General features: G+C 42.6%; 1 protein-coding gene across 2 annotated transcripts in view; it reads right to left on the bottom strand.

Annotated features, from left to right (window-relative positions):
- LOC126470064 (plexin-A4) overlaps positions 1 to 15,480 on the bottom strand; it is a 1,004,426-nt gene that overhangs the window by 919,739 nt on the left and 69,207 nt on the right. For both annotated transcript variants that reach the window (XM_050097569.1, XM_050097570.1), the window contains exon 2: positions 3,881 to 3,913. The gene's annotated coding sequence lies outside the window, so the exon portion shown is untranslated. The remainder of the gene's footprint in view (positions 1 to 3,880; positions 3,914 to 15,480) is intronic.

Below are 15,480 nucleotides of genomic sequence, written 5' to 3'. Positions count from 1 at the left end.
CCGATTTAGGTTTTCTTGTGGATGTGATAATCACTCCCAAAAAAGTGATGAAAACATAAGAGTTTGTCACATAAACTGAAAATAAAAAATTAAACTTTTCACTCGTTGGAAGATTTGAACCAAGGACCTTTCGTTCCGCAGCTGCTCACGTTACCACGAGACCACGGCGCTCTTGCTTTCCCAGCGTCCTTGACATTGCATATCTTCCCGTGAACTACTCAGTTTGTATATTTTGCTTATTTTTTCACAGGTCCACACAACTTCTTCCTGTTTTCTCAATTGATCTGTGTTCAGTTTTTCAAGGCCTATCCACTGTGCCAACTTATAACTAAATTTGAGGGGGGTGCGATGGGGAGGTTCCCTTGTAAGTAAATCTGCAGGCTCCGCAGACCTGAAGAAAGCGAGGACACGCCACCTGGACCTTTGGTCATCTGTTGAAGGGGTCAGTGTGCTACGAAGGAAATGGCAGTACACGAGACGAAACACACTGCCGGCGAGGCAGAGAAAGATTAGCTGGGCTGACATTGGCGCGTTCCCACGGCGCCGGCAGTCCACACATGGGCGTGCAGGCAAGCGCGCCGTCTATTGCGACACAGTCAGCTTGCGCACTCTGCTCACGAACGCTGCAGCCCCGCCGGCTTGTTCCCGCACAGGAGCACTGCAATATATCCCCAGCTTCTGTTACCGCCTCGCCGAACAATGGCAGCCCACATTCTGGGCGTCCGTCAATCATGCATATTACTTGCAGTCGTTTCGGGATCGACTTACGAGTCGTCATCTGCGGATTCTTGGCAAGGTCGTTACACTCATAAAATGAATAATCCTTGTAATACATAGCTACGCATAGAAAGTGGACACACAAGCAACGGGTGAACAGCTGAACGACGTTTATGGCGACGCATGAACGCAGAAGAATTCTCCAGCAAAAAAAAACATCGCATAAAGCTTAGCTGACCGGCGGTTTGAACACCTCGTGATGATAGTCCGGTTATTCTAAGAATGTACGTATGCTTGCTGGGGCCTATTTGGTACACAGCTCTAACGTATTTAGTTCCTTAACTTTGCAGCTGTCGGATTTGAGTATGGAAGCCTTACAGAGAGAACAAGCTTTGTTGCTATATAAACCTGCCCGTGTCGCCTAAAACGAACGTATTTCTCTTATTCTCGTCAAATAGTGAAGTTCCTCAATCATGAAATGAAAAATGCAACTTTTAAATAATAGGAGTACAGATCATATTACCTCGTTTTATTGTCCTTTAGTCACGCAACACAGTCCCTAACAATGACGAGCCTCATTCACTCTTATTACCAAATGGTTCAAATGGCTCTAAGCACTATAGGACTTAACATCTAAGGTCATCAGTCCCCTAGACTTAGAACTACTTAAACTTAACTAACCTAAGGACATCACACCCATCCATGCCCGAGACAGGATTCGAACCTGCGACCGTAGCAGCAGCGCGGTTCCGGACTGAAGCGCCTAGAATCGTTCGGTCACAGCGGCCGGCAACCAGCGATGTATAAGGAGTACGATTTACTACGCCACAACATTCTACACAAGCTTACATTCGGAAAAAAGTTATTTAATAGCTTTCTTATTATGTAAACATAAGTTACTACGTTCCTGGCATTTCGAATGCAACTTGTCTCCAGCAGGAACGATGTTTTGCATCATTTATTTCTAGTAGCAATTTTTCATGAATCATTTCTACTTATCACTAAACTAATTGCTACTGTTCGCCCCGAAGTACACTGCAAAATTTCCTTTTTAAGTGCCCATCCGGTCAACATCATGTTGGACAGGTGTTCCTCAGAACAATTCACCAGCTGCTTTTATTATTTCGTTTTTGAATGAGGTACGACATACAGATCCTTTAGTTGCAAATTAAAAATAACCTATTAACTTAAGTTTTTTCGCCACCTATTAAAATATATCACTTCTTTTTCAGAATGACAAGCGAGCGGTCCCGTTCATGTGCAGATATACTCGTGAGCATTCACGTTTTTATCACGTGCAAGCCTGCCGGACTATAGGCTAAGAACCGTGAAAAACGTATGGCATTTTCAGGAACGCAAGCCATAAAATGTGCTTCAAGTACGACGCCTCTTTAGTACCAGACCTTGCTGTCTGCTTTTTGCGTGTCAAGTGCGACGTCATTGACGGCTTTTAACGAGAATTTGTGATTCCATGTCGATAGTCTTTTCTAGTTACTATGAATTTTCTACAGCAGTTAATTTTCTAGAATTAACTTATAATCATTCGACAACTTCCAGAATGAAATTTTCACTCTGCAGCGAAGAGTGCGCTGATATGAAACTTCCTGGTAGATTAAAACTGTGCGCACAAACGAGACTCGAACGCGGGACCTTTGCCTTTCTCGGCAAGTGCTATACCGACTAAGATACCCAAATACAACTCATGAACCGTCCTCACAGCTTTAATTCTGCCAGTACCTCGTCTCCTACATTTCAAACTTCACAGAAGCTCTCCTGCGGAACTTACAGAACTAGTAGAACACTTTCCTGCGAAAGGCAAAGATCCCAAGTTCGAGTCTCTGTCCGGTGCACAGTTTTAATCTGCTAGGAAGTTTCATTTGAAAAATTACTTGCATTGCCATCATTGCTAAGCTGAATCAAATTTTTTGATGTCTGAGTAACCGTTACTAAAGCACATTTCGTATTGTCGTCAGAAATACGGAATAAAAGAATGAACAAGAACCAGATGTGCGTGTAGGTGAATTGTGAAATATTTCGTATTCTTGCCCGTGAAACGAGAGAGGTATGTGTGATATCATAGGTACAGGCTACTTGCTATGATGTTAGGACTATTTGGTTTGGAGCGCTGAACTGCTAGGTCATCAGCACCCGATAGTCTACAGAACTCTCTTGAGAACGGGAATGGCTGCAAATTTCCTATATTTAAGAGTTTTTATTCGAGACAGTGTTCCGAATGGAACTTTTAGAGGAATTTTGCTGACTTTGGTGTTGTGACGTAGTAAATCTTACTCCTTACATATCGCTGGTTTCTGAATCTTCCAATGGACAGTGCGCATTTTCTCTGGCGGGGGCATTGTCCTGCTATTTGACGTCACCAGTGCCCAAGCGCTGCTGGCTACGCGCATCTGCTGTCTGCGCAAACTAAGTTGACATCGGCACGGTGGTTAATGGGAGCGACCGTTATGTGGGAGTGTCAGTTTCAGCGTATAATATGTGAACAGGGAGTCGTTGTTTGGGTTCCCGAATAAATTGTTAGAAGAATATGCGAAACTGCTGATGAGAAGTTGGTATTACGTCAGTTTATGGGGTTTGCGTGATTTATGATCTGATTTATTCGCAGGAATGTGCGAGTAATTATTTGTGGAAGAAACAGCACCGTGCTTGCTTGTCAGTAATGTCAGTCAGTGCTATGGGATGAGATGCGAAACGGCTTCCGTGAACAGTGATAGCTTAATAACTTGAGGGAATACCTTATCCTCCTCCTTCTTGTTCGGAGCAATCACTAATAAAAGTCTGATATGGAAATCCATTCTTGAAATAATAATAATAATAATTACTATTACTATTATTATTATTATTATTATTAGATGTAAGTAAGAATAGTTTCATGAACACTGTCATTGTATATTTCCAAATTTCTCATGATACGATAAACGAAATAAAAAGGTAACTTCGTTATGTTCATCGTCTCAATTGAAACACACACACACACACACACACACACAAACACACACAGCTTCTACAATTTAAGTACACAACAATATGAAAACTAAATTCGGGAATTATTTTACATTAAGACATTATGTCGTAACTGAAAAGTATTCAGTAATAGGGTTCATTTTAAAATATGTATTATTTATAGACAAAAATCATACAAAATTACCGGTTTCAGCTGTCACCACCAATCACCTCAGATCTGTTAAAAAAAAATAAAAAATCTTGATAAATCTAGATATGAAGTGAAACTAAAAATAGCATTCACTTAAAAGTTAACTATTATAAAAGTGACTGACGTGTTATGTTACTGTCTCGACAATATATATTTAAGAGATTGCTGCATGTTCAAGGATATACGATATCAAAAACTAGGACTGAAAGGCAGAAATGACAGCTGGGTGTTGTGAAAATAGAAATAATCCTCTGTGGTGAGAACTGTGCTAACGAGGACCCTTTTTAGGACGGGGCTAAAAAATAAAGATTAAAATTGGGCGTCTTATCCTCCTGCTGTTTTAAACAGTAATATTGTTTTCAAATTCGGAAAAATTAGAGCTGCGAAAAACATGTAGTTTAAATGACCGTTATATATTAGGATAGTGTGTCAACCGAAGTCAAAGCTTGAGACTACGGCGCAAGTATACAAACGCATCGATAACAGTCGTTTCCAAACAGATAAAGTGAAGCCGACTTATGACCCGACAACTCTCGAAGCAAACGCTGCTGGCAAGCTCGGAACGTGTTGACCAAGCAGCGGTGCGGCTTCCCCCTGTCTACGCCTAGCGGCTTAGCAGGCGGATTTACCTGCACACGACAGGGAGGGCACACCATATCGCATTTCCCACCACTCCAGAAATTAGGGGAGCGCTCTGCGCTGGCGCCATATATACACAAGCCCAACGACGACCCTTCCCCCGCTCCCTTCTCTCTCTCTCTCTCTCTCTCTCTCTCTCTCTCTCTCTCCCCCCCCTCTCCCCCTCCGCCCTGCTTACTCGATAATAAAAAATTTTCGCATTAGCTTGGTCAACGCGCTGGGATTATTGGTTCGTGTGTGTGTGTGTGTGTGTGTGTGTGTGTGTGTGTGTGAGAGAGAGAGAGAGAGAGAGAGAGAGAGAGAGAGAGAGAGGAGGGAGAACGAAAAGAAAAAGAGAGAGGGGAAGAGAGGGGGAGCAGCATTTGGGATGAAGGAGACAAACACGCGATACTTTAATGCTACAAATATTACACACAGGTAAATAATGCGCTACGTATATTTAGAAGAATGTACACGTATCACTAAACTATAGAGAGACATTTCGAAGCGATCATGAAGTATTTACAGTGCACTTGACCATAGGATTCAAATTAAAATTAACTCATTGCCTACACAGCATGTCTAGCACAAATTGTGAACCATACTTGAGCAACACACACACACACACACACACACACACACACACACACACACACACAAGTAATGTCAATTAGGAAAGTTGCAAGGTTTAAAATCGATCACTTCACAACTTCCAAATTACGTAATACTCATCACGATGGATGCTTGTCTAGGAACTGGATATGCCACGTCATTGCTGTTATAGTTTGTCATAACGACATAGCTACTATATAGCCAGGATTAATATGTCGTCATACAGCATGCAGGGACAGAACTGTAAGGTAAGTAACAGACTGTATTGTCGGGTCATACCTCCTTCAAATAAAAAGTTACGAAAATTACTTATACATGAAGTTTGTATCGCACACTGTAGATCTAGTGTGGTACTCAGTCCAAAGACCAGACTGTTTCCATTATTTCACGTCAAGATTAAGTGGGACACTAAGAAGCAAATATTTCATATTACTAAATGTCTAGAAGTCCTATTATAATGAAACGTGTCCGAGACTGAAAAATACTTATACGTATGATTCTGATCCACACTTCTATTCCAGTACAGTCCCGTTAACAGACACATGACGCGTCTCAGTATGCGCTCTGCAGTTTAACAACTCACGTCTCACCTTTTTAATTGCATTTTTTCAGCACGTAAACGGAACTAAGCGTACAGTCATACGCGTGAAACCTTACCTCACCACACATGGAAAATTGTTAAGATGTGGGTGGATTCTCAAAGGCAACTAACGATTCGCCTAGTCCATTGGGCAGCTTGGATGTGTTTTCGGAAGTTTTTTTTTTTTAACCAACTCATCCCATCTAACACAACCAGTACTTTTTTCTACGTTGATCTGACTACTGCGATATTATCCTACAAGGCTTCTCTCAGGAAAATTCGCGATGTCTGTAACTGGTCATGAATGCCTGCGTCCGATATATGTGACGTTCGACTTTTTGATCACATTTCACCAGCATATGCAAAATTGTCCTGGCTGCGTGCAGAGAAACGCAGAGATTTCCATACACTCTGTCTCATCTACTGCCTCATAAATGTACACTGTCCCTCATATCTCTCCTCGTCCTTAACGCTTATATCGGAACGACATGACAGAAACACACGTTCCCATCATAATAAAATCCTGTGTTCCACTGAATCGCTCAGTCACCTTCTCCAAGTCCTTTACAGTAGCGGGAACCCGACTCTGGAATAACCTCCCTCGTTATGTTAAAGAACTTGAAAACAGTTAATGACGTATCTACTTAAGCAACAGTAATGCCTTCCTCTGTATGAATGCACTTCACCTCATTACTTCCCTCTTTCCCCCTCCTTAAATCTCCCTTCCCCAAAACTCGCTATTGGCTCAAATGGCTCTGAGCACTATGCGACTTAACTTCTGAGGTCATCAGTCGCCTAGAACTTAGAACTAATGAAACCTAACTAACCTAAGGACATCACACACATCCATGCCCGAGGCAGGATTCGAACTCGCTATTCTCATTACTTTACACACCAAGATATTAATGTACGTCTGCACAAATCTTCATTACTATTGCCAATTTTTCACATGTTTGTCATTATTATTTGATTTTTTTTACTGTTATTATTATTGCTTTTATCATAATTTGTATGTATAGCACCTGTTGTAAAAATACTGCCAGCATTTACTTGATTAGGTCTTTATTCATATTGTCACTAGAGTAATCTAATTTTCTTATTTAAACTATTGCCATGATGTAACTCTGATGTGTGAAATGCTGCAGGTGTGGAACACTGGTCCGATGTAAGAGAGGGCCTGATGACCCTAATCTGATCAGGTTAAATAAATAAATAAATAAGGGAAGTAGTATCAAAATTTGTCAGGTTCACACGACGCGAACTACAAAAAGAGTCAAACAGAGGGACAGTTCGTCTAGATAAAAAAAAAAAAAAATCATTTCTCAAAATCAGATTTTTCCCATTCCAGTGTACTTGTTCCGAACTATGCTGTTTATTCAAGTTGTACGTCATACAATTTCTTCGTGGACCTTACGCAGTTTGAGCTCATGTGTTGCAGACGGCGCGTTCCTCTCGTATTCGGCGAACTACGCGTCACCGGTGCGTGGATATCAAGACGCTGGATATCAGTATATGATATCGCGACCAGATAGTAAGTGCTCGACGTGTGGGTCTCTCCGCCTGTGGAGTTATTCAGGTGCCGAGCTTCTCGTGCGCCTCTGCGTACTGGAGTGTTTCTCCATTCGCGGAAAAGCGCTGCTGACTGGGACGCGATGTATGCTGCTTGCCAAAGGGGCTCCGTTCAGGAAGGTGGTGGAAATATTCTCGTGCGGCAGATGTTTACATGGCATGCAATAGAACTCCCTCGTACGTCACTAATCGATAAAAGGTATACGAATCTTCTTTCCGGTCATATGCATCCACATTCCGTCGCCAATAAATATCGCAAGTGACTTACATTTTCTGCGAGACAATACACTATACCATCGCTCTATCATGGCACTTTTCTCGAAAATAAACTGAAAAGTGTAACTCATTCCAAATATCCTTCCTGCATATAAACGCTCACAATTCAAAATACTTGAGAACCATGCAAATCCCTGGCTCTATTACATAAAGCGATATCATACTACAATAGGTACCTGGAATCCCGCATGCAAAGCGATTGTGGAACCCACATTCTCTTTGCGTTTCCTTCTTCTGGTGGACGAGATAGCCGACTAAATCTCATAAAGCCTTGTTTAAACCAAAATCTCTGCCCTGGTTTATTATGTTTTCCGACAATTTGATTTCTACATATTCCTTAATTAGGTTAGCACTGTGTATAAAAAAAGTAGGACCCGCACTCTGAGGGTTCCGTACAAACTTAATTGTGTATATAGATAATAATAATAATAATAATTTCGTGTGGCTCAATGGCATGAATGGTGTAAGTATTTCTTGCGGACGCTATTTCGGAGAGTCGTGCGTCCCTAACCTTCCCAGTTATCAAACCGGGGAAAAGGAACCTAAAATTTCATGTGGAATCCAAACCACATGTTGTTTCTGGCGACCCCTCACATCGTTGAGAGGTGAAGGCTAGGTTAAAACGAAGACTGAAGAATCGATCTTGCGACCTTTCGGTTTCCATGCACGCGCTTTACCGCTAGACCACCAGGCCTGACGTGTACCTATATAGCTCATCTATAGGTTTTCATGAAGGATTTCTCAAGTACCAAAATACTTCTATAAAAGTGTATTTTGATTTCATTGACTTAGAAGCTTAAATTATTTACACCGGCAAGTTACCGTAGATCTTAGAATTTCACACACATTTCAGCAAGCAGACGCATGGACGGACAACGAATGGCAAAAAAATGTCATATACTTAAAATTAAACAATTTTACGAAATTTTCCTTCGCTTTTACTACGCAACCTTTCTGCTTGTTAAATTTCATGCTTCTAGGGAAACGGGCAATGCTGTATAGGTTTTGATGGGTGTGTTTGCAAGCATCGAAACATTCGACGTACATGGGCGTATCTTTTGACTGCATTGCGTTGACATAAAAGCTTAAATTATTCACATCGCCAACATACCGTACACCTTAGTAGTATGTGGCATGTGGCGTAAATTTCAACTTGAAACTTGATTCCTTCTCCCCCTTCCCCGTTCCTGAGAAAAATGTGTCGTTAACAGTCGGATAAGAAAGTGATCCTATAAGGGTTAAGGGTTTCGTTTTTAGCAATTGAGACACGGAACCCTAAAAGTAGGAATAGCTCAGCTGAGCACCCGATGGCACACCTTCAAGCCAATTTTACACGTTGGACGTTATTGCATCAACAGACTACCCGAGACAAGTGCGTCTACTGCAGCCCCTCTGGCGTTTTATTCTCGTACTGAATTTTGTCTGTTTTGAGTAGTAATTTTCGTTTACAAGTCAGCACCAAAATTTCCAGTATTGTGAGAGCTGTTTGCTGTGCATTTTGGCATGTGAATGGTAAAAGTGAGGTTAGGAGGGACTACGCTTTTTACGGTAAAAACGATGTATGGTAACAAAAAGTAGGAACAAGCTACGACAATAGAGTTTATCAATAACGAACGCAGAATTCATAGTGGATTTTCTTGTCAAAGGTTGTGTAGTAAATTGTTCACATTCTTGAGATCTGAAATAATAGGAAATGTGTCATCCAAATATTTCACAACATATACACTTATTTACTCAAGAACATATATACTTGCAAACCATCAGACACCATGTACAACGCAGTAAATAGCGCCTTTTTGTTTTATCCTTTGTATCTTGTAGACTGTTGAAATAATTTTCATTAAAAGACGTTTATATATTTACGTTCTTATTTACGCATAGTTTAGATTTTTCTCTGTGAAAGATAAATACTTACGCTTTCAGATACTTCATCTCTCTTTTAGGAGAATACTAGTAGGAAAAAATACCACGACCTTGTGTAACTTCTCAATGTGCCACGAAAACAAAGCAACCGATATAAAAATTAAGTTGACACGAAAGCACAAAATGCGTTTCTATAATAAGAGTGAATTCGACCGAAATAGGTTATAACTTCTGATGTTAGCAGACACCGCCATAGTCCCTTGACTCTACGCATGCGCAGGGTCCGGCATACTCAGAAATTTAGACCTCCACACTTGTCACAATCTATAGATCATCGATATAATAAACGCACTCCAGTCGTGGTGGGTTTACACGCAGGCACGGACGGCGCACGCACTTCGAGGAGTCGATTTTGACCAGAAAGTCACTCTTGTAAATCGGGCTTAAGCCAGTAACTTTGACAGCATAAAAAACAGCACCATCAGACTACAGGACAGCGAAGTGCCTATCAGCTAGATGCAAGAGGGACATACTGGGTGGTAATTGCCATGTACAGAGAGCAGCACAAGGCAATAGGAAGGTCGGTACTCCACAGTTCGGATGGATCAGAACCACGAGAAAGACCAAAGGAGCAATGGACAGATATATTACGTCTGAGAGGGACATGGATCGGAACAGCTGGCGAACATTAATGCAGAAAGTGACTACGGTACAACACGACGACGAGGAGGAGGAGGACGAGAAAAAACGGCGTGCGTCCTGTACGTTGTTGTTGTTGTTGTTGTGGTCTTCAGTCCTGAGACTGGTTTGATGCAGCTCTCCATGCTACTCTATCCTGTGCAAGCTTCTTCATCTCCCAGTACCTACTGCAACCTACATCCTTGTGAATCTGCTTAGTGTATTCATCTCTTGGACTCCCTCTACGATTTTTACCCTCCACGCTGCCCTCCAATGCTAAATTTGTGATCCCTTGATGCCTCAGAACATGTCCTACTAACCGATCCCTTCTTCTTGTCATGTTGTGCCACAAACTCCTATTCTCCCCATTTCTATTCAATACCTCCTCATCATTAGTTATGTGATCTACCCATCTAATCTTCAGCATTCTTCTGTAGCACCACATTTCGAAAGCTTCTATTCTCTTTTTGTCTAAACTATTTATCGTCCACGTTTCACTTCCATACATGGCTACACACCATACAAATACTTTCAGAAACGACTTCCTGACGCTTAAATCAGTACTCGATGTTAACAAATTTCTCTTCTTCAGAAACGCTTTCCTTTCCATTGCCAGTCTACATTTTGTATCCTCTCTACTTCGACCATCATCAATTATTTTGCTCCCCAAATAGCAAAACTCCTTTACTACTGTAATTGTCTCATTTCCTAATCTAATTCCCACAGCATCACCTGAGTTAACTCGACTACATTCCATTATCCTCGTTTTGCTTTTGTTGATGTTCATCTTATACCCTCCTTTCAAGACACTGTCCATTCCGTTCAACTGCTCTTCCAAGTCCTTTGCTGTCTCTGACAGAATTACAATGTCATCGGCGAACCACAAAATTTTTATTTCTTCTCCATGGATTTTAATTCCTACTCCGAATTTTTCTTTTGTTTCCTTTACTGCTTGCTCAATATACAGATTGAATAACATCAGGGAGAGGCTACAACCCTGTCTCACTCCCTTCCCAACCACTGCTTCCCTTTCGTGCCCCTCTACTCTTATAACTGCCATAACTGGTTTCTGTACAAATTGTAAATAGCCTTTCGCTCCCTGTATTTTACCCCTGCCACTTTCAGAATTTGAAAGAGAGTATTCCAATCAACATTGTCAAAAGCTTTCTCTAAGTCTACAAATGCTAGAAACGTTGGTTTGCCTTTCCTTAATCTTTCTTCTAAGATAAGCCGTAGGGTCAATATTGCCTCCTGTGTTCCAACATTTCTACGGAATCCAAACTGATCTTCCCCGAGGTCGGCTTCTACCAGTTTTTCCATTCGTCTGCAAAGAATTCGCGTTAGTATTTTGCAGCTGTGACTTATTAAACTGATAGTTCGGTAATTTTCACATCTGTCAACACCTGCTTTCTTTGGCATTGGAATTATTATGTTCTTCTTGAAGTCTGAGGGTATTTCGCCTGTCTCATACATCTTGCTCACTAGATGGTAGAGTTTTGTCGGGCCTGGCTTTCCCAAGGCTGTCAGTAGTTCTAATGGAATGTTGTCTACTCCTGGGGCCTTGTTTCGACTTAGGTCTTTCAAAGCAAGAGAAAACACCATCCCATCGTTCCCTAACTGCGTCAAAACTGGTTGGAGGAACATTTCACGAACACGTGTGCGTTTCCATACCTCCTACGCTCACCCGGCCACAATCGTGTTCAGCAATATGGTACGTCGTGGACACAGCACCGACTGGCCCGGGTGAGCTGTGGGCAGCTGCTGAGTGGTACGGGGCCAGCTGTGCACGATGTTCGATGTTTCTACTACGTTCCAGATGTTCTGACGAGTCCGCGGACTGCTCCACGTATTGCCGTGTCACAGCTGCCTATTACTTATTGTAGTGCGAAGGCGTTTCCGCCTCTGGAGAGGAGCGTTGTGGGCCGCGCTAAATTTGCCGCAGTTGGGTGCCGTATGCTGGAGAACGGCGCTGGAGAGGCTGCGTGAGCTGTCCGCGAGGAATGCCGCACCTGGGCGCCGCCAGACTTGGCAACGCGGCCGGCCGGGCCCGCGCGGCCCACGCTGCCACCGAAGGCCGCAGCCTCCCACCACCGACAACCATTCTGCATCTCGTCGCCCCGCCACCGCGCACGCGCTACCCCTCGCAACCCTCTTCCGACCACCTCCTTCCCCTCTCCATCGTCACGCACATTTCATCCGAGAGGACCGTCGGGAAAACGTCCTCAGTCAAGAATACAAATTATTTACGTGACAGACCGTGTTCTGTAGCACTACTTACAAAAACATTTACGTCCATACTCTACATCTTAATCTACAATCCGCAAGGAACTTTACGGTGTATGGGCGACGGTGCTTTTTGTACTACTGTCACTTCCCACCTTTACGGTCCAGATTCCAAGACGCGTATAATGCTCGGGAAAGCCTCTGAGTCAGCAACACTTATTATAACCTACAAGTACTTCACTTGGTGAACAAAGGTAAAAGAATGAACCTACTCGAAGAAACTGACATTTATTCTCACATATATGCATCCCCAACTCAAATTCTAACTAAATGTTACCCAACAAAATGTTTATACAAAACGACCATAATACAACCACACCACACATCAAGTATAGTTGTGATTGATTTGATTTTAATAGGAGAGCTAAAGCAGCTTAGGTCTATTCCGCCACTGCCGGCACCGAAACTCGGTTTATTATGCGGGATCGCTCACTATATATCTAGTAAAGCCAACCAGTGCCCTTAAATAGTGCGAGGAGTCCCTCTACCAGCTTTTGTTAGACACAATTTCTTCAGATATAGTTGTCCCGAAGATTCTGTATCTTTTACTCTGCAATGCATTGCATTCAAAGATAGGTGTGATGCAGTTTCTTCACTCTCATCACAGATCCTACATTTAGGGTCCTCTTCCATTACATCCATTTTGTGTAGGTGTTTTTTGAAGTTCCCATGGCCGGTCATCAGTCCAGTCCTGAGTTTGATCTCTTTCCTGTTCAATCCCAGGATTACAGAGCTTCTATTAAAACATGGCTTAGGCATCATTACCTTACCATGTTTTTGTTTATGGACCTTGGTCCAATATCCTACGTGCTGTTTCCTAAGCCAGTTCCGTAGTTCTAATTTGATCATAGTCTTGGTGATTGTCAAGACAGGTTCCGGTCCAATAAATGGAGTTGTTGCCCCCATCCTAGCCAATCTATCGGCTTGTTCATTGCCACAGATCCCTGAGTGGCCAGGGACCCACACTAGGTACACCCTATTGTTTTCCCCTAGCTCCACCAGAGCCCTGTGGCAATCTGCAACAATCTTAGATCTCGTTGCAAGAGCTGCCAATGATTTCAGGGCTACCTGGCTGTCTGAATAGATGTAGATGCTACGATCATTGTAGCACCTACTCATATTCTCCTCCACACATGCCCTGATTGCAAAAATTTCGGTTTGGAATACAGAGGCCAGTTTCCCTAGAGAGATGCTGCTCTCCAGTCTTGGCTTAACCCCGTACAACCCTGCTCCAACGCCTTTATCTGTTTTCGACCCATCGGTAAACCAAACGATGTGAAAAAAAACATACTAGTAATAAATGCCGGCCGCTGTGGCCGAGCGGTTCTAGGCGCTTCAGTCTGGAACCACGCTGCTGCTACGGTCGCAGGTTCGAATCCTGCCTCGGGCATGGATGTGTGTGATGTCGGTACGTTAGTTTGGTTTAAGTAGTTGTAAGTTCTAGGGGACTGATGACCTCAGATGTTAAGTCCCACAGTGCTTAGAGCCATTTGAACCATTTGAATAATAAGTAAATACAAGACCATATAGTTATGTTGTCATACCCAATATGAGACCATCCACTGTAAATAGTAATTCTGCACCAGGTATGTCAGCTGTTCTCCTGGTTGGTTGGTTTGTTGGGGGAGGGGACCAAACAGCGAGGTCATCGGTCCCATCGGATTAGGGAAGGACGTCGGCCGTACCCTTTCAAAGGAACCATCTCAGCATTTGCCTGAAGCGATTTTGGGAATCATGGAAAACCCAAATTCGGATGGCCGGACGCGGGTTTGAGACGACGTCCTCCCGAATGCCAGTCTAGTGTGCTATCCACTGCGCCACCTGGCTCGGTAGCTGTTCTGTCTTTATTGGCTCTGAGCACTATGGGACTTAATTTCTGAGGTCATCAGTCGCCTAGAACTTAGAACTAATTAAACCTAGCTAACCTAAGGACATCGCACACATCCATGCCCGAGGCAGGATTCGGGCCTGCGACCGTAGCGGTCGCTCGGCTCCAGACTGTAGCGCCTAGAACCGCACGGCCACTCCGGCCGGCTGCTCTGCCTTTATTCATCATGAAGTAACTCCAATACGTCAAATTCATCGAACGTGGATAGAGTAAATGTACTGTATCATATTTGTAATATTCAATATATTTTAGTTATCCAATCACTACCGCACTTCGTAAATAATGGAACTTTGACGAAAACCATTATTTTCCGATGCAAACAAACTTGTCAGTCGGCAACATGGCGGTTAAAGCACTGTTTTTGTGCAACGTACAAAGAAAAAGTGTTTGTGCTATGGTTATAAATGCGAGGACTGGAGCTAAAACAAGCAGAATTGAAGGTAAGTTCATCTAATGAGTAATATACTGAAAATATGCAACTCGCGAAGTGCAATAGTATTTTACACAGGACAGCTGCTGCATCCAAATTGCAGTCTATGTCTGTACGAATTGAAGACATAAATACGTATTACGCCAACTGAAGGTCGGTGTACCACCGAAACGCGTTTTGGCTTAAATAAAAGTATGTAAAATTTATGGTTGCTGTATTTCTTGAAGTAAAACGAGTTGTACAGCTATTTTATCACTAGATGTCACTCTCGTGGCTGTATTAGGAGATGCATTATAAAAACACCTACCAGCTAATAACTAGTTGCTGTTTTTCCTTAAGGTAGTTTATTTTTTGCATGAAATTTGTTGAAGAAAAATGTCAAGTTAGTCGTTTGATGGCTGTCTTTATAACATATATCTAATTTTAACTTCGCGTTTCCGCTAGTGATTTATAGGATGAAACAATTTGCTGGTCGAGTTTCTACGAGTATGAACTCAAGACATTTGAACAGTAAGCCACATCGTGATGCATAATGCCTGTCTTGTAATGTCTGCTACTAGATTTGGATGTGCATCACGGGCTTAAATCTGCATTTACATAAATACTCTGTAAGCCACTATACAGTGCACAACGGATAGTACTTCGTACAAATAGTTGAGATATTCTCCCCTGTTCCATTCGTGTCATCTTACTATTCTAACAGCTATCGTGTCGCAACGATTTTCTAGCTTTGCGACTTCTCTCCGCACCACTGCATCGTACACGAATAGGCCCTAGTAACTGCCTACGTTGAATAC

Source organism: Schistocerca serialis, chromosome 3 (genome assembly GCF_023864345.2).
Source record: "Schistocerca serialis cubense isolate TAMUIC-IGC-003099 chromosome 3, iqSchSeri2.2, whole genome shotgun sequence".
Classification (NCBI taxonomy): Eukaryota; Metazoa; Arthropoda; class Insecta; order Orthoptera; family Acrididae; genus Schistocerca; species Schistocerca serialis.
This window is presented reverse-complemented; position numbering and strand designations above follow the sequence as displayed.